The sequence below is a fragment of the Marmota marmota genome, unplaced genomic scaffold (genome assembly GCF_001458135.2).
Source record: "Marmota marmota marmota unplaced genomic scaffold, marMar, whole genome shotgun sequence".
Lineage (NCBI taxonomy): Eukaryota > Metazoa > Chordata > Mammalia > Rodentia > Sciuridae > Marmota > Marmota marmota.
The window spans coordinates 8,753,160-8,775,931 of record NW_026000057.1 but is presented as its reverse complement, the minus strand read 5'-3'; the positions used below and the strand labels follow the sequence as shown (position 1 = coordinate 8,775,931).

Here is a 22,772-nt window from a genome sequence, read left to right as displayed (position 1 = left end):
TTTTTTTTTTTTTTTTTTTTAAAGAATACCTAGAAGTGCCACAGGCTAGCCACATTTCTTTAGCATATAGGCATTTGGGAATTTTTTTTTTTTCTAAGTTCTGGGGATGATTGGATCCATAGCCTTGTGAACGCAAGGCATGTTCTTTACCACTGAGCTATATCCTCAGCCCCCGTAGGACCATTAAGATCCAAGCCATAAAAGTGACATTTAAATTTTCCTTTTAAAGTTTTCTTTTCCCTGTATAGTCTTTGATTTCTCCAGATTGCTTTTTCATTTTAGAATCTGTATCTTTCCCATTAGTATATTTCCTCAAGGACTGATAATCCCTCTTTGATTAAGCATGGGGGACTAAAAACTCAGTGAATGTGTAGAATATAGGGTATATTGCCCTTCATGATAGAGTGACTTGGGTAAGCAAGTCTTTCTTTCAGGTTAGATTTACCAGAAAAGAGATTTCTCATCTATTGCTAGATGAGTAAGTGCCAAGTTGTGGGCATTCTTGGCAATAAGTGATGGAGGAGAAACAAAGGGACATTCTGCAATAAACATTCAGTCCACATAAGGTCAATTAGTCCCCTGTTGGGGGCTCAATACCTATGTATCAACTGTGCCAATCACATTCAGTGTAGGGATCATAAGTAAGTTTTGCTTTCTAGAAAATAAATGTCTGGGGTTGGGGTTGTGGCTCAGTGGTAGAGCATTTGCCTAGCATGCATGAGGCACTGGGTTAGATCCCCAGCACCACATTGAGGAAAAAAAACCCTAAATAAACAAATAAAGGTTTTTTGTCCATGTACAACTAAAAAATATTTTTAAAAGAAAAATAAATGTCTGGACTTGAAAGTAGAAGACGGACTTTCATGATGAAGGGCAGGTGGCAGTGGGGTTGGGGAAGAAAGGGAAGAACAAGAGGGGGTCATATGGAGGGTGGATGTGATCAAAGCATGATATATGTATGTGTGGAAATGGCACTTCAAAACCCAATAATTTGCACAATTAATATTTATTAATAATTATAATTAAAAATAATTTCTGGTGTATCATCACTTAGCAAGATGTATATACAAATTTGATAGACAATGCTTGCTACATTTCTTTACCTTTTTTCCAACTCAAAGTCACTTACTTGTGAGAGTAGAACTAGCTGCGGGGGATGGTGAAGCATTCATTCCTGCTATGCTGGGTCCCTACTTTTTACTTTTTATAATCTTAGTGCTGGGAGTCAAACCCAGGGCTTTGTGTGTGCTGGGCTCCCACTGAGATCCACCCACAGCCCCAGGTCCCTACTTGGGTATATAAAGAAACTGTTCATAAAGAAAAGGCTTTTACAGACCCTTTTGTCTGTAAAAACCTTTTCTTTATGAACAGTTACCTGTTATATGTACCATTTCTTCAGGGCAATAATTTATAGGTGACATGAGTTAGTAATGAATTCATAGATAAAATTAATAAGAGTGACAACACAGTTAAAGTGTTTGCATACTAAAATTTTACTGTTGGCAATTAAGGTGTGATAGAAGTGAGGGAAATAATTTTGCTCCCAATATATCACCCTGCTTATACATAGGCTTAGGATGCATTAAAATTCAACAAAATGCTCCTATTTTATTGTCACAGCATCCTGAAATTTATTTTTTCTGTACTGGGGATTGAACCCAGGGGCACTCTAACACTGAGCTCCATCCCTAGTACTTTTTATTTTTTGAGACAGAGTCTCCCTAAATTGTCCAACGTGGCCTCAAACTTACCGTCCTCCTGCCTCAGTCTGTCAACTAGCTGGGATTACAAAGGTGCACCACCATAACCAGTGCAGTATCTCCAAATTTCACAAGGAAGAACTGAAACTATTTTTCCTTTATTATATTTTATCTATGTATTTTATATAAACAATCCAAAAAGCATTAGTAAATTTCTTTTATTGCATAACATATAAATACTACCAAGTGCTTCCTGTTACCCCTAACACATGAAAAATCATTCTTTTTTAAAAAGTGATGAAAGTGGTTACTGTTACAAAGCTGGCTTTCCTGATATGTAAGAACCAGTAACTGAAATGATTGTTGAAACTCAACCCCTTCAGGCAAAGGGCTTCCAAATATACATAGGACACATAGTTATTAGTGACTATTTGATCAAACTCAGCTCAAGTGAGGCTAATGAGGGAAAAGGGCAAGAAGCTGTTGAGTAGAAATTTGTTCATTTCACTTTTGGATTTCATGTGTCTATTTCTGGATGCTTCAGGAAGGGAAGCATTTTGAGATAGGATGCTTTTTATACTTACATTCTAGACACTGAAAAAAGATGTGCCCTCATTTCTCGACCTGGTACTACCATCAAATTTCATTCCTTCCAAAACCAAATCTTAAACCTAAATTTAATTAATTAATTAACTTGATTAGTTTAGTTCTAAGTTTAGTATTGTTAAATTTTTTCATTAAGCATTCTATTTACTTTTACCTCATTTTTTTTCATTCTATTGAGATAAAATGCTACTCTGGAAAAGAATTTAAAAATTAAGAATTATTATTTTTACTTTACTTGAACTTAAGGGAGAATGTGATTATGCAGAAGTATACTTTCCTGTGTGTGCTGCTTGTATACTTAATGATGATCAATAGCCAAAGTAAAATATAGATTTATTTTCCCATAATTTATAACTAAAAATTTCCTGGGATAGTTATGGAGACTGCTGTTCAAATTACTTGAAAGATTAAAAGTGGAAGCTAAAATAGTTGTTAAAATTGACCTTATTTATACTTTTGTATATTATTTTACTATATAAAGATCTTTATAAAAAACTTCAATAAAATGTGTCAGCTATCAAATAAACACAAATTCCTATAAACTTAGACAGTCAATTATCAATATTTTTACTTTTCTTTAATATTTATTTTTTAGTTGTAGTTGAACACAATACCTTTATTTTATTCATTTTTATGTGGTGCTGAGGATCGAACCTGGGACCTCATAAATGCTAAGTGAACGCTCCACCACTAAGCCCCAATCCCAGCCCAGTATTTTTACTTTTTATGAGCCAGTCTTTATTGGGAATTCAGGGAGATCCAGATGGAAGCCAGGACTTCCAGGATATTCCCTTTTACAAAGGGAAACTAGGATTCTTAGGATTCTTCCTTTCAATAACCAGGAAACCATTTGTTGAGCACCTACTAATTGTCAAGAGCAGTATGAGCAATGAGGGTGTCAAGATTAAAGACCTAGGGCTGGGGTTGTGGCTTAGTGGTAGAGTGCTTGCTTCACATATGTGAGGCACTGGGTTTGATCCTCAGCACCACATAGAAATAAATAAATAAGGTTATTAAAAAAAAAGAGTAAAGACCTAGTCTTTGCCTTCAGTAGCTCACTTTCAAAAAGGTTGGATCAGAAACAATACAGTAGTCTAAAATGGTCATGATTAAGACTATTACAAATTTCCAGAGCTTCTGATTCTGCCTTAATTTGTGATTTCATCAAATTCTTCACCTATAAAATAGGAATAATATAACTTAGTCTGTAGCTTTATTGTGAGTATTAAATAACATCATGTAGCAATGTGGAACCTAGGCAGTCAGACTCCTGAGAAGTTCAGTGATTCCATCGAAGAAGTAGCAATCCTATTTCATGCCTCAACGAACTGACAAATTACTACATGTCCTAGAGTTTCAGGGCCACTTGTGATATTTAAAACCTCCTATGTTAAATTGTGGGATGCTGCATCCACATGGTAAGTATTGTGTCTGGAGTAAAAGCAGGTTGTCATGAGAGTACAAAAAAGGACACCTGGGGCTGGGGGTGTAGCTCAGAGGTGGAGCCCAGCAAGCTTGAGGCCCTGGCTCCATCCTAGCACCCTAAGAAAACAAAAAGATCTGAAGGAGTAAGTCAGAGGATAGAGAAAAGAACCTATGCTTAACAGAAGAGATCAGTTAAAGGAGAGCCTGCTTTGGAGGAGCTGCTGGCTATGGGTATTTTAGAACTACAGTCTGGGAAGGGTTTTTTGTTTTGTTTCTTTTTGCAGTGTTAGGAATCAATGCAACCCAGGGCCTCACCCATGCTAGGCAAGCACTCCACCACTGAGCCTGAGAAGGGATTTTGAGCCTTGTTGGTGCTACAGTCTACTTTGTCCACCTGCTAAGACCTATGAACCCTCCTCAGAATAACATTGTTAAATGTGTAAAGTAAGACATTTCAGTGCAGTTATCAGAATGTAAGAAATAAGTATAAAGTATTTTATTCATTTATCAGTACATTAATGATAAGGTCTAGCAGTGGATATAATAACTACTATAATTTCAGAGTAGCAATGAGGGTAGTGATTTAAGATCTCTGCGATAACTTACAATGTGTGATAAAACTGACGCCTGTTTGCTATAGAATGACAGATACTATGTGTGTGGTTTTTTTTTGTTGTTGTTTATATGTTTTTGTTTTTGTGGTGCTGAAGATTGAACTAAGAGCCTATGTAGTCTAGGCAAGTACTCTGCCACTGAGTTACACTCCCAGCCCAGATCTGGTTAATCCTTGGGTTTATGGCTTATCTTAATAATTAGAGGAAATCCTAAATTTCAATTAGAGACTAGCAAAAAATAAAGATGCATTATTTTCTTCATCTCAGTTTAACCTACTATAGACCCAGGGTTACAAACTTCTGGTTTTAGGATATAGCTTCTAAACAGGATTCTGCCTTCAATCAAACCCTGTCTCAAATTCAGGATCTAGGTTAAGAATGTACAAATATGATCAAGCCATTCCCCTCCTTAAACCTCTTCACTAGTTTTCTGGCCTTTAGGATTAAGTCTAAATTCTTTGTTGTGATTTCAAATCCCTACAGGATGGATTTCTCTCTATTCCCTTAATTCTGTTCTCTTTCTCAGTCAAACAGAACTTGTCAAATACAGTCCTTTATTCTTTCGCACTTACTGCTTTTATCCCATTGCTTTGTTCCTATTTCCTATAGAAATTTGACTTAACATCTCCATGGTTCCTGACCTCATGCTGCTTTCATTATACTGGGGGGGGGAAGACAATTAAACATGTAATTATATTATAGTGTGAGAACTTTGTTCACTGGTTTACCACCAGGGTTCCCTAGTATCTGAAACCTGCTTAGAGCTTAACATTACACAACAAGCATGCCATTGGAAATATATTCTATGTTAGAACCCACCCCCACCCAGCCAGTAACTGTGACCATCAGCCCTGGTCTGACAGTATTTTATTGATGAATAAACAAATATATGGCCTCAACTGGTTAAGAAGTGTCCTTTGGAGACTGAATTTAAGGCAGGAATCATTCTGGGATTATGTATACTTGGTTTTTAAAATAAATCTTTTTGTGTATGTGCATATTCATTTATAATCTAAAAGTGATGAGTATTTCAAGAGCTTTTTCTGATTAGAGAAGTATTACAGATGGAACATTGGAGACTTCTGTTGGGAAGCTGCCCCAACAGAAGTACTCCAAAGTGGTCTAGCAGAAGCACTCCAAGTTTTATGTGTGCCTGTAATCCCAGTAACTCAAGAGGCTGAGGCAGGAGGATCACTAGTTCAAGGCCAGCCCGAGTACCTGATTGAGGCACTCAGCAATTTGGCAAGACCCTGTCCCAAAAAAAAAAAAAAAAATTAAAAGGACAGGGGTTGTAGCTCAGTGGTAAAGTGGCCCTGGGCTCAATCCCTAGTACTCCTGAGTGAACTAGTTATTGGTTTGGAGTTGGCAAACCTTGGCCCATGAGCCAAATCTGGTCTGTCACCTGTTTTTGTATGGTTCACAATCTAAAATGATTTTTAAATTTTTAAATCATTAGAGAAAAAAAATCCAAAAGAATAATGTATTGTGGCATGTGAAAATTATATGAAACTGAAATTTCAGTGTTCATAAATAAAGTTCTGTTGGAATACAGCCCCCCTCATTCATTGTTACCTCATCACAATGGCAGAGTTAAGTCATTGCAACAGATCATATTGTCTGCAAAGTCTGAAATATTTATTGTCTTTTATCAAAAATGTTTGCTGGATTCTTTCTTTCTCCATGCTGGTGACTGAACCAAGGGTGTCATAAATCTAGGAACTCTACCACTGAGATACACCCCCAGTCCCTGAAAATATCTGCTGATATCCTCTATTAGCTCTTAAACCTGTTGATGGCGCAATTTTGCAAATAGAGGGCATTCAATACACACTTGTTGGATTAAATCAAAACTTTACAGTCTCATGGTTTATTTACTTATATTTATTTCTTTTTGTAGTGCTGATGATAGAATCCAAAATAGGCAAGTGCCTTACCACTGAACTGAATCCCTAGCTGCATCCTTCTTGGTTTAATTTTTGTGCCTTGAATTGCTTACCTGGATCTGCACAATCATAACAACCTCCTCCTCCTCCTCCTCCTCCTCCTCCTCCTCCTCCTCCTCCTCCTCCTCTTTCTTCTTTTAAGGTTCTGGGAATGGAACCCAGGGGTGCTCAACCACTGAGCCATATCACCAATCCTTTTTTATATTTTATTTACAGACAGAGTCTTACTAAGTTGCTTAGGGCTTCACTGAATTGCTGAGGATGGCTTTGAACTTGAGATCCTTGTGCCTCTGCCTCCTGAGCTGCTGTGGTTACAGGTGTAAGCCACTGAGCCTGGTTGGATCTATACTACTCTACTTATTGAATAGGTAGTATCTTAATATTGGAAGTTTAAGTATTTATTAAAGTTTACATATCTCTTATAGACTAATAAGGGAAATTATACATTTAACCTACCTCAAGTATTGGGCCAAATGTGTTAAGTGCCACAATAATTATAGCCTACACATTTGTATCTTCAGGACAAAACAGAATTCCTAAACCTGGAGTGATAGCACACATACCTGCAGTCCTGGCTAGTGGCTGACACAGGAGGAGCTAAAGTTTGGGGCCAGCCTGTGCAATTTAGCCAGACCCTATCTCAAAAATAAAAAGGGCTGGGAATGTAGCTCAGTGGTAGAGTGCCCCTGGGTTCAATCCCCAACATTACAAAAACAAACAAAAAAACAAACAAACCCAGAATTCCTTAAGCTGGAGCAATTAGGAAAGACTTCAGTTTACCAATAGTTGATACTGGGCTCTCAGGTCATGTGGAAAGACCAAGAACAAAACTGGAGATGGGGTATCGTTGGATAGCTTTGTGTGTAAAGAGGAAGCTGTGATACAGTTGGCTTGGTCTGAGCATGGGACTGTGAAGGGTGTTAATGTGTCATGCTCAATTGGATTTGAACCCCAAAAGAAATACATATCCCAGAATTAGTTTCTATACTCAATGCCAGCCATTTGTCAACACCTGCTCACGTTGAAATCTTCAAGAATCTAACTTTCCTTATCCCTTATCTGAGAGAGTTCTCTTGAAGGTCACCTGTAACCACCAGAAAACCCAATGAGTTTTGATTAGCCCTAATCCTTCCTTAGTTGTCTGCAGCATTTCAACAAGTTAATCTTCATATTTTTCTTTTTTGTGGTACTGGAGATTGAATCCAGGGCACTATCACCCCCAGAACCTGACTTTTTACCCCCAGAACCTGACTTTTTCTGGTACAAGGGATTGAACCCAGGAGTGCTTAACCACTAAGCCACACCCCCAGTTCTTTGCATTTTTTATTTTGGGGTAGAATCTTGCTAAATTTCTAAGGGCCTCACTAAATTACTGGCGCTGGCTTTGAACTTGCAATTTTCCTACCTCAGCCTCCTGAGCCTTTGGGATTACAGGTGTGCTCCACCATGCCTGCTACCCTAGCTTTTGATAAAATTTTTTTTTTTTTAGTTTTAGGTAGACACAATATCTTTATTTTATTTAATTTATTTATTTATTTTTTAATTTTTTTTTTTTTAGTTCTCGGCGGACACAACATCTTTGTTTGTATGTGGTGCTGAGGATCGAACCCAGGCCGCACGCATGCCAGGTGAGTGCGCTACCGCTTGAGCAACAACCCCAGCCCTATTTTATTTTTTTTTTAATTTTATTTTTATGTGGTGCTGAGAAACGAACCCAGTGCCTCACGCATGCTACGCGAGCATGCTACCACTTGAGCCACATCCCAGCCCCTGAAATTTTTATTTTTACTTTGAGACAGGGTTGATCAAAGTTTCCAAGGCTGGTTTTGAACTCTTGTCTCAGCTTCCCAAATTACTGGGACTACAGGTTGGCACCACTATAAATGGCTTCCTTATTTTCTTAAAACCCTTCTCCTCTCTAACTCACCTGATGGTACCTACATTCCTCTGGTCTCTTTTCTATTGAGAAAGAACAAAAATGGATTTCAGGTAGGACATGGCTGTCATTTGGAAACAGCAAGGCCCCACAACAGATTTTTTTTTTTTTTTTTAGATGGGGTGTCACAGAGTTGCCCAAGCTAGCCTCAAACTCAAGAGCTTCCCACCTCAACCTCTAGATAGCTGGGATTACAGGCGTGTACCACCACACTGGGGCCCCACAAGAGTTTTATATTCAGCTTTTACTAATTTTAACACAAACTTCTATGGAAAGTACACTACATCCAAGTCATTGTGTCAGAGATTGTACAGGGGGAATTAGAAGACATATGGACAGTCTTGTGGAGGGCAGAGATTAATAAACAAATAATTTAAACTCAAAGCAGAATAAAGAAAAGGTTGATAGAAAGCATTCTGTGAATGTGAAGAGTGAGGGGCAAAGTGACCTTGAGGATAAGAATTGTTCATGTCTTTCCAAGTATGAAGGAATTTGCTACCAATGCCCTATGGATTGGGGGGGGGGAGGGACTAAGTTACAAAGTTTGTGTGACTTTCTTAAGAAAGTTGCTCTTCTTTCTGCATTATTGGCTCATTATATTATAAATGTTAAAACTGCCTTTTTTTTAAAAAAACTTTGGTTGGGGCTGGGGATGTGGCTCAAGCGGTAGCGCGCTTGCCTGGCATGCGTGCGGCCCGGGTTCGATCCTCAGCACCACATACAAAACAAAGATGTTGTGTCCGCCAATAACTAAAAATAAATATTAAAATTCTCTGTCTCTCTCTCTCCCTCTTTCACTCTCTCATTTCAAAAAAAAAAAAAAACTTTGGTATTGGGGGTTGAAGCTAGGGATGCTCTACCACTGAGCTACATCCCCAGTCCTTTTTACTTTTTATTTTGAGACAGGGTCTCACTAATTGCTCAGGCTGTACTCATTTGTTAACCTCTTGCTTCAGCATCCCAAATAGCTGGGATTACAGGCATGTAGCACTGCACCTGGCTTAAAATTGCCTTTTTAAAAATGACTTATGTATAGTGTAGTGATAATCTTTATCTCACTTAATCCTCAAAGCAATCCTCTTTAGAAGGTATTATTAACCCTATTTTGCACATGTTAATAGTGAGAATCAGAGGAATGAAGTAATATAGGAAACTTGCTTCACGTAGAATTAAACTCTCTTTTTTTCATTATTTAAAATGAATTAATTTGGGAACTAAGGATTGAAAGTTTATCTAAGTATATTCCTTCTTTTTGTTTCTAATAAATAGGGAACTTAAATGCTAGCACTTAAACTGAATGGACTTATAGCCCCCTGGACTCAATACCTTTTGTTGAACCCAAGAAACTCTTATTTTCTTTATTGTCAAAGTGACCCAGCAATTAGTTATTTGCCTGGGGTATATAGCAGCTCTTTAATTCCAAGAGGGGACAATAGAGTCTGCAGTGTTGGTAAGAACAGCAGAGTTATCTAAAGCTATGTCTACATGGCAATCCTGAAATGGTTGAAAAAGTGAAAAGTGTAGTAGTAGTTGTGCACAGTCCCTAATTGAATTTCAGTCTTGGGAAATCCAAACTGATTGAGTTTTTTCTAAGTTATTTTTCTTTTTTGTCTAAAACTAGGGTAAGCAGTCATTTTCAGGCAGTAAAACCAGTTTGATGGGTGCCCCTCCCACTTCCCCCATCAGAAACCCGCTTCAGACCTTACTGCTCATTGGCTGATACTTACAGTTGAATCGACAGGTGCAACAGTGAGAAAAAAAATTCACAAGAGAGATTTTGTAAATAGAAATGAAGGCTGTGTAAATAAAGTACCTGCACATTCTCTAGTTTCCATGGCACACTAAGCCCAGTAGAAAGAGATCACAATGGACAGTAGACAGGTAAAGAAGGTGTCTGGTTACTGCTGTTGTTTGTGTCTAAAAGATTTGCTGCAAAATTTGTACATGGGAGGTGATGAGTGGGATGGGGAGGTTACTGGGGATAGAACCCAGGGGAGTTCTACCATTGAGCTACATCCCCAGCCCCTCCTTTTTTTAAAATTTTGAGACAGGGTCTTGCTAAGTTGCCAAGGCTATCCTGGAACTTGCTATCCTCCTGCCTCAGCCTCCCTAGTTGCTGGCATTACAGGCATGCACTGCCATGCCCAGCTTGAACAAAACTCCTTATTCCAATAGCTCTCAATTAGGAGGAACCCTGCAGAGTTTTCAGTGATAAATAATTCACCAAGACATAAGTGAAAGTTCAGTTTACTATAGAGCAAGTCAGAGGGATCATTATTGACACAGGAGCAAAAGGACCTATTCAGACTGGAAATCAAGTGCATTTTGTAGTCTGTGAGCAGCTTGGGGAGGCATCGAGGGTGATGAGCCTGTTGCATTGGGCAGGATGAAATTCCGTAATCCTATTCTTCTGGATGTGGTATGAACTTTGCCTAGCTTTCTATCCTTTCACCACCTACAAAAATATGGCAGAGAGGAAGTAGGCAACAGTGGGAGCCCAGCAGGCTGAGCAGGAGTTTGTACCAGTTTGTTGTGTTTAGTGCTAGATTCTTTTTTTAAAAAATATTTATTTTTTAGTTGTAGTTGGACACAATACTTTTATTTATTTATTTATCTTTATGTGGTGCTCAGGATTGAACCCAGGGCCTCATATGTGCTAGGCAAGTGTTCTACAGCTGAGCCCCACCCCCAGCCCCTAGAGTCTTTTTTGATGTTGTTTGACAGATTAATACTTTTTAGGTGAATTGAAAGAATTGCATCAAAGAATTACATAATGCTGAAAAATAAGTTATTTTACTTCATGGAATCCTAATGAACAAAGAAAAATCCATTATCAAGTGTTACCTCTTTTTTTTAAATAATTTTTTAATATTTATTTTTCAGTTTTCGGCGGACACAACATCTTTGTTTGTATGTGGTGCTGAGGATCAAACCCGGGCCGCACGCATGCCAGGCGAGCGCGCTACCGCTTGAGCCACATCCCCAGCCCAAGTGTTACCTCTTTAAAAAACAAAAAGATTATCACAAAATGTTACCTCTTCAAAGAACAAAAACAAAAGCAAGCAAACCACCCCCCCAAAACAAAAACAAACAAAAATAACATGGACAATAATAAAAGCATTAAAAAAGAAAATGAAAAAAAAAATAACAAGGAGAAAAAGGAAAGAAAATAAAAGAATCACTTACCTCTTTCAGTCCAAGAAAATAATGAAATTTGTGATTGAATCAAAGATCAGATGGATGTCCCAGATACTAATCAGATGGGTTGGTAAAGGGAATACTAAACAGATAATTAGACCAAAAACGCTTTTATAATTTTTTCAAAAAATTTAAACTATAGTCATGTTTTATTTATTGTTTATTTATTGCTTACAGTTATTATGTACTAATTATTTTTGTAGTACCATGGTATGAGTCTTTCCTGTCATCCTCACAATGGATATACTTGGTGTAGTCATTTCATAGACAAAGAAACTGAAACCTCAAAAATTTGTTCAATATCATGGGCCCCTTAATCTTGCGGTGACCACTTAGTTGCTCTCCTGCCTGCTTGAAAGAAAAAAAAAGAAGAAGAAAGAAAATTATGTTTTGGCCACTGATTTAGCCATATGAACTCATCTCATCACCCTTTTCTGGGTCTGAAGCTGCTGTATCTAAAAGTGCTATCTCATTGTACTTTGTATCAGTCGGTGCTGGAGAATCTTGAATAGCTTATGTACACAACTTTTTAAATTTTATATTATTTTGAAACTGCATCTTTGGGGTTGGAGTACCTGGCCACCCTGTCTGGATGTGAGAGTCCTGCAGTCTGGGCTGGCAGTGTGCTGATCTTTCAAAATTTCTTTCCTAGCCCAATCCCCACTTTTTTAGGTGAGGTTTCATGAGGTCTGTCTGTTAGGTGTACATCCTGCAGCTTATTGGCTTAAAATGTATTCTCCTTTGTTGTGGTCTCTTTGGGACCAGTTTTTGGGAGAAAGAGAAACAATAGTGCAACTGTTTTGATACTGAATATTGACAAGTGTCTTTTTGAAATAAAGAACCAGTCCCTCCAAAAAAAAAATTAGTTCAATAATTTCTCAAAAGCACACAGTAAGTTGTGGAAGCAGCACTTAAACTGTGTTAGTGCTAAAGCCTATGCTCTTAACTAGTATACTATGATGTTTATAAATGTTAGGGAAATTTTGAATTTAAATAGATGACAACTTAAATTATGGTCTAGTTATATAATATGTAATTACTAAGATCATGTTTAAAGAGTAGTTAAATGGAAAATGCTATTGATAAACTCTGAGTAAAAAAAAAAAAGCAGGTTCCAAGTATGTTTAGCATAATCTCAATTTTGTAATACACATCCATTCAGTGGGAGTACACATATATACCAAAAGTTAGAGATGTTATCTCTTGGTGTTGCAATTATGGGTGTTTTTTTCATTTCATTTTTGAGCTTTTCTAAATTTTCCAAACTTTCTATAATTAACATGCATTACTTTCGTAACTATGTTAAAGTAGAAGAGAGAAATACAGTAATAATAATAATAAATATACCATCACTGGTTTCCAGAAAGATAACAGAAATTTTGTGAGAAAGGAAGGGTGGGGGGAACTGTGCATGTGAAAGCTGTAAATAGGTCTTTCACAGGTGCAGTCAGCAGTGCAGATATGTCTCGTAATTTTTCCATTAGTTAGTATCATATTAACCAGGATCATGAATAAGCACAATCACATCCTGATCATTTTCCTCCTTCTTGAGTTGCCCCCTTCTAAGACTCCACCCTTCAATTTCCCATCTACATTGTGGGCTTTTTCCTTTCTCAGTCTCCTAGTTCCTTTTTCTCTCCTCATCCCCCTTTACATTTTAAAGATCCTCCAGTTTGGCCTTGGGTCTCCTTTTCACCCTTTACCTTGGGGTAGGGGGAATTAAAATGCCTTCAAAAGCTACCAGTGGAGCAAGTCCTTGTTTTCACTGCCAGCCCTTTGCTAGCCCAACCTAATCATCTCCACTTCAGTCCATGACATATCCACCAATGGTTCCCATAAAAAACCTAGAGGACATCTTTTGTTCTGTCTCTTCTTCATCTTCACCGCCTCACATATAATACACTAGCAAATCCTATTGGTTCTACTGTATTTTTAAAATATACCTTTTTTTGGGCTGGGGTTGTAGCTCAGTGATAGAGTGCTTGCCTCGCATGTGGCCCCAGCACTACGTAAAAATAAACAAATAAAAAAAGAATAATAAAGATATTGTGTCTATCTACAACTAAAAAAATATTTTTTTAAAAATATACCTTTTTATACCCCCTTTTTAAATGGGTCTTATTATGTTGCCCAGGGCAGACTTCAAACTCTCCATGCTCCTGCCTCAGCCTCCCAAGAAACAGGGATCAAAATATATCTCCAATTTTTCTTTCCCTTTCGACTTCCACCTTGCTTAGACTATTTAAGTGTTATCCTAAATGGTTTTATTTACTTATTTATTTTTAGAGACAGGGTCTCATTACATTGCACTGGCTGGTCTCCAATTCCTGTGTTCCTGAGTAGTTGGGACTGTAAGTTCATGCCTCTGCCCTGGCTTTTTTTTTTTTTTTTAATTCCCCCCCCTCTTTCTAAACACACACACACACACACACACATACACACACACATATACATATATGTATATATATGTACTTGCAGATGGACACAATATCTTTATTTATTTTTACATGGTGCTGAGGATTGAACCCAGTGCCTCACATGTACTGGGCAAGCGCTCCATCACTGAGCTACAGCCCCAGCCCTTGCCTCTGGCTTTTGCTTTTATTCTTGTATATCCTTCATATCCACTAGGCAGTTGCATTCATCTCTGAATTTGGAATTAAAAGCCAAGAAATAGGACTCTGGTCTCCCATCATCACTCCTGTTGGGAAGATGAGATTTACCTTTCTTGCCTGAGTTATCACAATTCTGAATTAATTTTATAGTACTAAAAAAAGTGAATTCACTTTGGTTTCCTACCTGTCAAGTACTAGAGGGGAACTTAAAAAAATCGACTTATGCTTAGTTATTCCACTCACCTCATTAACCTTGGATAATAATGGCTGAGGGAGACTTGGAAAAGAAAGAAAATTATATCCTTTTGTTAATTCTTATCCATCTGTAAAGCACAAAACAGAAAGGCAGAATGAAATAAATGTGTATTATAGTCTGGAGGTGGCTTACTAAACTTGTTTCCATTTAAGTTAGTCTTACCTCATTTTTCCAGGACCTTAATTCAATTCAATCATCTTTTTTTTTTTCTCCTTTAAAGTTCTATGATTTTGACTCATGGAACTAGAAATAGGTCAGTACTGCTATGTGTTACTTTCTGTATTAGTTATTTCTCAACTAGTTAAAATGACATAAGCAAAATGCATTTTTGAAAATCTTAAACACAAAGCTAAACTGACAAACTTCCCATTAAAGGAAATTTAATTTGGCAGAGAAATAAAGACCTAATTTTACTTTATAGCATAAAATAATTCTCCCCAGTTTCCCCACTCCTTACCCTTGGTGCTGTGGATTGAACCTAGGGGCCCTCTACCACTGAGCTAGATCCTCAGCCCTTTTTACTGTTTTTAGTAAAATCAAAGTAGGGATGGTGGGACGTGTTTTTCAATACGTATTGTCAGATCTTTTAGTATTGTCAGTCTATAACTCTATCCAGAAGAAAAATCTTATTATTTAAGTGTTACAACATCACAATTGGACTGAATCATTTGCTTAGGTTAAAATGTCCAACTGGGGCTGGGGATGTGGCTCAAGCGGTAGCACGCTTGCCTGGCATGCGTGCGGCCCGGGTTCGATCCTCAGTACCACATACCAACAAAGATGTTGTGTCTGCCGAAAACTAAAAAATAAATATAAAAAAAAAATGTCCAACTATTCTGAGAATATTTCATATTTTGGAATAACTTTTCCTGAATTTTTCATATGGCTTATTCCTATTTAATTTTTTAAAGTTTTTTTTTTTTTTTTTTTAAATCTTTTTTGCTGTACTGGGATTGACTCAGGGGTGTTCTGCAACAAAGGTACATCTCCAACCCTTTTGATTTGTTATTTTGAGGTAAGGTCTCTAAGTTGCTTAGGCTGGTCTCCAACTTGGGATCCTCCTGCATTAGCCTCCTGAATTGCTAGGATTTTAGATGTGCACCACTGCACTTGGCTCTTATTTAATTCTTTGAGATTGATATGGGATCCCCTTCTCTTGGGAGTCTCTTTTTAGGTTTTGATAGGCTTAACATACTGCATTGTAATGTTGGCTGCAGTTACTTGACTGGGAGTCCTTACAGCAGGGACCAGAGTTTTCATTTCTAACCTAAATGCCTTATGCAGTGCCTCCTACATAGGAATGTTTTAAAAAAAGTTTTTAAAAATGATTTGAATTAATAAATGAATTTCCTCTTGTTTGAAATATTTTTTGGTCCTATTTGGTATGACACATGACTCAAAAAGGTAGAGTCCTTAGATTTAATATATCATGACAAATTTCTGTTAACTATTTTCAAAGCCCATTTCATGGAAGAACTATAATTTAAAAACCAACCCCTTTTTGTGTGTGTGTGTGCATATTGTGCATGGGCATTTTGATAGTTTCTAAGTTTTTGAAATTATAAATAATACTAAAGTGAACATGATTTCAACTCTACCTCTGAGCTACCTGGTTATTCCTGGGATAGATTCTTAGTAGTGTAAATGCAGTATATTGCTAACATGCCATTAAGCGATGAACATTTGCAGTAAATTAAAGTGGACCTTTCCCCTTTACCAACATTAGGTACTATAAATATTTGCAGTAAAAGAGGTAAAGATGTTATCTCAATACTATCTTTACCTACATACACTGCAGTAGAACTTTTACATGTTTCTCAGCAGAAAAAAAATCATGTGGAGTATCTCTAAGGAAATGTATGTTTCCTTTAATAAAATTAACACAGGTTTTCTCATTTAGCAACAAAGAGAAAGCCTTGGAAAATTCCTTGTGGCCCTTATAACCCCAAATGTGATCCAGAAAAATTTCCCTTTTCCTTGAAGGGCTCTGACTAAACACAGGGTTACCACCTTCTTTAATATACAGGCCCAATTATGGACATGGAATTATAGCACAGCTGTGATCAGGCTGGGACATTTTAAAAGTTTTTTTAGATGCTTTTTAAAAAAATATTTATTTTTTAGTTGAAGTCGGACACAATACCTTTATTTTATTTATTTTTATGTGGTGCTGAGGATTGAACTCAGGGCCTCACACGGGCTAGGCGAACTCTCTACTGCTGAGCTCCAGCCCCAGCCCCTTTAAAAGTTTTTGCTCTGGACAAACAGAAATAATATGGTCTGAGAGAGTCACCCAAGGCTAGATAACACACTTTAACACTTTATGTGTTCTGACTTTTTTTTTTTTTAATTTTTTAATATTTATTTTTTAGTTTTCGGCAGACACAACATCTTTGTTGGTATGTGGTGCTGAGGATCGAACCCGGGCCTCACGCATGCCAGGCGAGCACGCTACCGCTTGAGCCACATCTCCAGCCCCGTGTTCTGACTTTTTAATCTGATATGTATATATATATATCTATATATCTATCTCCACAACCCAAAACTCAGTTGCTTAAATCAACATATATTTATCATCTCTTATAATTTCTGTGTGGTTCGAATGGATCCACATGCAATTCAATACCCCTAGTACTGGGAATCCTCAAGGCAAGGACTAGAGCTTTCATTTCTAACTTAAATGCCTAATGCAATGCCTCTACATAGGAATGCTCAATAAATTAGGAGTTGGCTGGGGCTGCAGTCTTCTGAAGAGTTAACTAAGCTGGAATATTCCAGATGGACTCACTCACATGTAGGCAGCCAGTGCTGGTTGTTGACTGGGAACTCAGCTAGGGATGTTGACTGAGTGGACTTGATTCTTCTCTACATGGCTTCTTCAAGTAGCTAGTTTCTAGGAGGAAATGTACCAAGCATACTACCACATTACAGAAGTCATTGTTTTCCCTCTACTTGGAGTTCAAAGTTCAAGCCATAGAGTGAGGGCTAAAACAATAATTTCCTCTCTTATCTGCTCAGGATCCACCTCCTGGTGTCTCATTTCCTTTGTGAACTCCTACCTCTATGCTGATGACAGAATAGTAAACTACCACTTTCAGGGGATACACTGGTCTGCCCAATACCTCAACTGGACCACCAAACCTAGCTGCCCAATGCTAATAATTATTCTAGAGACATGCACCTATATAAATTGCACTGGTGCCTGGGGGTGTACCTCAGTGGTAGGGCATTTACTCATCATGCCCAAGGTCCTGGGTTCCGTCCTTAGTAGCAGTGGCAGCAGGAGCAGCACCATCAGCACCACCAACACAACAAAAAGCAATGGCAGGTGGGGGTAGTATTACATTTTATCACAATCTAGGGGTACTATCTATCATAAGGGAACACTACAGTGCACTACCTATTTACATATTACTTTAGAACAAAACAGGGGTGGGAAAATAGAGAACAAATCAACCAATCTAGTCTATGTCTCTATCAACCCCATTAAATACTGCACAAATATTTTATGTCTTAAAAACATGCTATGGCTGGATGCAGTGGTGCATGCCTATAATCCTAACATCTTGGGATGCTGAGGCAGGAGAATTACAAGTTTGAAGTTAGCTTCAGCAATTTAGCAAGGTCCTAAATAAGTTAGTAAGCGCCTATCTCAAAATAAAAAAATAAAAAGGGTTGGTTATGTAGCTCAGTGATTAAGGACCCCTGAGTTCAATCCCTGGCACATGAAAAAAAGAGAAAGAAAAAGATATGTTTTGGCTAGCATACTTGCCAAATTTGGAGTTGTCCTTCTTAATACCTCTACCTTTTTGTGGATATATATATACATATGTATACACACACACACACACACACACACACACACACACACACAAAGGAAATGATTTAAAAAATGTCCAAAATGTAGCAAGGTGATTTGGATCATTTTGAACTTATACAATCAAAAGAATTTTTAATGTTAAACTTTTGAGTTTCTAGCAATGAATAGGCAATTTCTTCTCCTTTACATTGTAATTGTTCCTAGAGTCTCATGCTCAGTAAACATGTCATTAATACTCATGCTGTGGAGCATGCCTTAATCCCAACTACTCAGGAGACTGAGGCAGGAGGATTACAAAGTCTAGTCCTATCTAAAAAAATTAGCAAGATCCTATCTCTATCTCTATCGAAGAAGAAAAAGGCAGGGAGGAGAAAACTGAGGATGTGGATGTAGCTCAGAGGTACCAAAGAGTTCTCCTGGGTTCAATTCCCAGTACCATTAAAAAAAAGTCATTAATAAGGGTTACTAACATTTGACGTTTTACTTAACATTAGTAATATTTAATGAATAGTACAAGCAATATTTGACTTTCTCAAAAGAGGGAGTTAGCTAGGGATGTTAATTTTCAGTCTAAGATATCATAAACTGTGCTGAAGAATAACTGAAGAAATTATAAATCCAGGGACACGAACATAGATGCACTGCAGATCATTTAGGTGGTAACTTACCCTAAATTATCGTTTAATCTGTACCCTAGCAAAATGCCAAGAATTTACAATTGGGTGGATTGAGTGTTTTCCTGATGGAAAGAACATTCCATCCATCTCTGTTCTCAAAAAATTTCTCTTTGTATATGGGTACGAGTTTTTAGATTGATAATCTTGATTTCAGCATGAAATTACATTCTCTTTGCTTGAGTTCCTCTGAATTATGCAGATAGCTTCCTGTTCTGAATCCACTGTTTTTTGTTTTTTTTAAACATATTTAATGTCACTTAATTTTTTTTCTTTTGTCAGTGATGGGATTGAACTCAGAGCCTCAGAATATAGTAGGCAAATACTCTACCACTGAGATACATACACCTGTGGCCCTTTTTCGTTTTCTGCTGATTTTGGTGTATTCTGAAGACAAGGAAAATTACAAAAATCTTTGATTCTTAATTCTGCCAAGATGTTGATGTCAGAGAGAGAAACAAATTAGATGGCAATAGGAAACTTCAGCCTGGACTTCCAGGAGGTAATATTTATTCCCTTTCTTACTTTTCCTGTTTTCTTTTCTCTCTCTTTTGGTGTGTGTGTGTGTGTGTGTGTGTGAGAGAGAGAGAGATACAGGGATACAGGTAAGGCAGTCATATAAATTCATGGGTTGATAATTCACATGAAGTCTTTTGAGTAGAAAACGTCCATTAATAGTTCCAAAAATACAAAAAAAAAGGTACACTGTTTTTCTTATTAAGATATCCGCTTTTAATTCTTTTTACTTAGAAAGTTTATTACTGGACGATTAAGATATTATGTTATATTGTAATTTTATTCTCTAATAAACTTGAGGCTGCCAAAGATTAACAATTCAAAGAGTCCTATCACTGTGGTAAAGTGGTAGGTTCTATTTTGAATCCCAAATATATTTGGACTATGGAGTAAAAACTAATTTTATATGAATATGCCTAAAATACCCATTTATACCACAATTTTTCTCATTCTAACTAGTAATAGTTGTAGACACAGGCAAGGGCTTTAAGATCAGAAAAATGAAAGAAAGTGACTTCGGAGTTTAACTTAATCCAAATAGTATGTATAGAATCCAAGTGTGGGCAGGACTTGGTGGCTCACACCTATAATTCCAGTGGCTTAGGAGCCTGGGGCAGGAAGATCACAAACTCAGAGCCACCCTCAGCAATTTAGCAAGGCCCTGAACAACTCAGTGAGACTATGTCTCTGAATAAAATGTAAAAAAGGGCTGGGGATGTGGCTCGGTGGTTAAACTCCCCTGGGTTCAATCTCCGTTTAAAAAAAAAAAATCCAGGCTGTAGTGAAATTAGGGGTGGGAATGGGCTGAGGTAGGAGGATCACATATTGAGCCAAGACTGGGCAGCTTAGACCCTGTCTCTAAATAAAAATAAAAATGGCTGAGGATGTAGCTTAGTGATAAAATGCCCCTGGGTTGAATCCCCAGGACCACAAACAAAAAACCCAAGTAGTATGTCGTGGAGTACTTACATGTATTGTGCCATGAAGGAGTTTAAGATTTGATTGAATTTTCCCACAGTTCTCATGTTGTACACCTCAATAATAATCCACAGTTATAGAATTTTAATTGTGTCTAGAAGTGAAGTTTACCCATCTGCTTTCCTTATGTTTTTTCCTGCAGTCAGCCTGAAATTTTGCCAATTATTTAACTGTAAGCATAGGCAAATAAATGATGTGGGAGGCTGAAACAAAACAAAACAAAACAACTTTGTGTGTGTATGGTACTGAGGACTGAGCCCAGGGCTTCATACATGCTAGGCAAGCACTGAACCACTTAAGCTATATTTCCAACTAAAAAGTTTAAGAGACAGGTTCTCACTTGTGTAGGCTGGCTTCAAACATGGGATACTTCTGCCCCAGGCTCCCAAGTATCCCGGATTAGGGGATATACCACCTTGCCCACTTTACAATTTGTTTTGAAATAATTGCATAATTGTCTTATATCAACCATTAGGACAGTATTACCGGTGAGTCTGAGAATGCATGAGACATAAACCTTAACCCTTGATCACTGGGACTGAGTAACTCTGGTCACATTGTATTGAGGATATTTTCACTATTATCATCTCCTTTTTTTTTTTTCTTTTTGGTACTGGGATTGAACTCAGGGGCACTTGGCCACTGAACCACATCCTTAGCCCTATTTTGTATTTTATTTAGAGACAGGGTCTCATGCGTAGCTTAGTGCCTAGCTTTTGCAAACGCTGGCTTTGAACTTGTGATCCTCCTGCCTCAGCCTCCCTGAGCCTCTGGGATTATAGGAGTGTGCCACCATGCTGGTGGTTCATCTCCTTCTTTTTAAATGGAAGGCATTTATTTAACATTTTTTTTTTTTTACTGCTTATAAGCCAGATGTATGAAGCTATTTGCTCAAGTCGGAGTAAGCAAAATCCTAACAGAAGATTTTAATGGTTTAATGCCTTCCACCTTCAAAATACAGACCTATGAAAGTTCAAATGTAAATTTCTCTCCTGCAGGTACCCCCCCACCCCACACTCCCTTTTATTCCAGACTTAGTCATTTAACCTCTGAAATGTAAATCTGAGGTGTTTCATTTTTCAGGGATTTTAGGTGATAAACCACTGATGTTGCCTTTTACCTTGAAAGTGCAGGAGTCAGCAATTCAGATCATCAGGAAAAAGTCTGCCTCATCTTTGAAATATCTAAACCCACTTATGATACAACTGAATTTCTTTTTCTTTTAGTATTTTAAAAAGATTTGATACTTAAGACACTCTCTAGCTTGAGTCTTTTTTTTGAACCTAGGGGGCTTAACCACTAGGTAGTTAAGCCCCAGCCCTTTGTATTTTTTTTAAAATTTTTATTTTGACATAGTCTCACCAAGTTGCTGAGGCTGTCTTTGAACTTTCGATCCTCCTGCCTCAGCCTCCAGAGTTGCTGGGATTACAGGCCTGTGTACTAGGCAAGTTTGAGTCTTTTCTCCTGTTGCATCTCCCCTACCAAATTTTCCTGTGAGAGTTGTCTATTTTTCAAGGCCCTCTCAAATATTTCATCTCTCAAACCAATATGAGTTTTCTTCTTACTCCTCCAGAGTACTTCCTTTTGCTTTTTGCTTCACTTTCACTTTAGGAATTTAGGAGTACTTTAAACATATTTTTTTAGAGGTCTTATGGCCTCAGAGGTATGATACCTTAAGGGCGAAACTTTACCTCCCTCTGTTCATTATTCACTGATGCTTTATCATTAGCAGTGAGGGTGGAGGGGAAGGACACTAGAGTATGACGATCTATCCTGGCTTCAACCTAATATAATGTACCTTTTAAATTATTCTGAGAATGAGGAAAACCCAACTTTGACATTGGAAAATCACGAGAGGGCCCCCACCCCCATCTAGGGGCAGTCAACCCCCCTTCACGCTGTCGGGAGCAGCTGTCTCAGGAATCCTCCTGTCCTTAGAATGTGGGAGAAGTTTGGTGGGGCGGCAGCTGCGGGGCAAGGAATCCTTCCCATTCCTGGTGGACTCGGTCTCCTCCTCTCCCCTTTGGAACCCGGCAGCTGCGGGGCATCCCAGTGGAAATCTCTTTCCAAGTCTCCGCTCAGCGCCGCGGGCGGGCCGCAGCCGAGAGCAGCGGGGGGTGGGGACTCTGGGCTCCCTTTAGGCAGGGACAGCAGCCTCGCCGGCTCCAGCGCTGCCACCTCCCTGACATGCAGAGGTCCCTCAGGTGTCCTTCTCCAAGTCCAAGACGACACCGTGGCAACAAGGGGCGGTTCCCTCCGCGCCAAGAGACCCTGCGGTAACTTAACAACAGCAGGAGCGTCGGAATCACAGCCTCGGCACTTGCCCACGCGCTTTCCCAGGTCGGGGGGTTGGCAGGGAGGAAAAGCTGGCCCCTGGCAGGAAAGGACTGTCCTCTCAGGGCGGGGGACACAGCGGGTGCTACCTGAGCGGCAGGTCTGCCGGGCGGCACACTACGCGCGTTTCTCCTAGGAAGCGGGTGCCCAGCGCCCC

The 22,772-nt window shown here is 38.4% G+C and overlaps 1 long non-coding RNA gene across 1 annotated transcript in view; it reads left to right on the top strand.

Annotated features, from left to right (window-relative positions):
• The first annotated feature begins 11,742 nt into the window (after positions 1-11,742).
• The window catches only part of LOC125619762, a 16,912-nt gene continuing 5,882 nt past the window's right edge, over positions 11,743-22,772 (top strand). The window contains exons 1-2 of the long non-coding RNA XR_007351346.1: positions 11,743-11,993; positions 18,990-18,999. This is a non-coding gene — a long non-coding RNA (uncharacterized LOC125619762). The remainder of the gene's footprint in view (positions 11,994-18,989; positions 19,000-22,772) is intronic.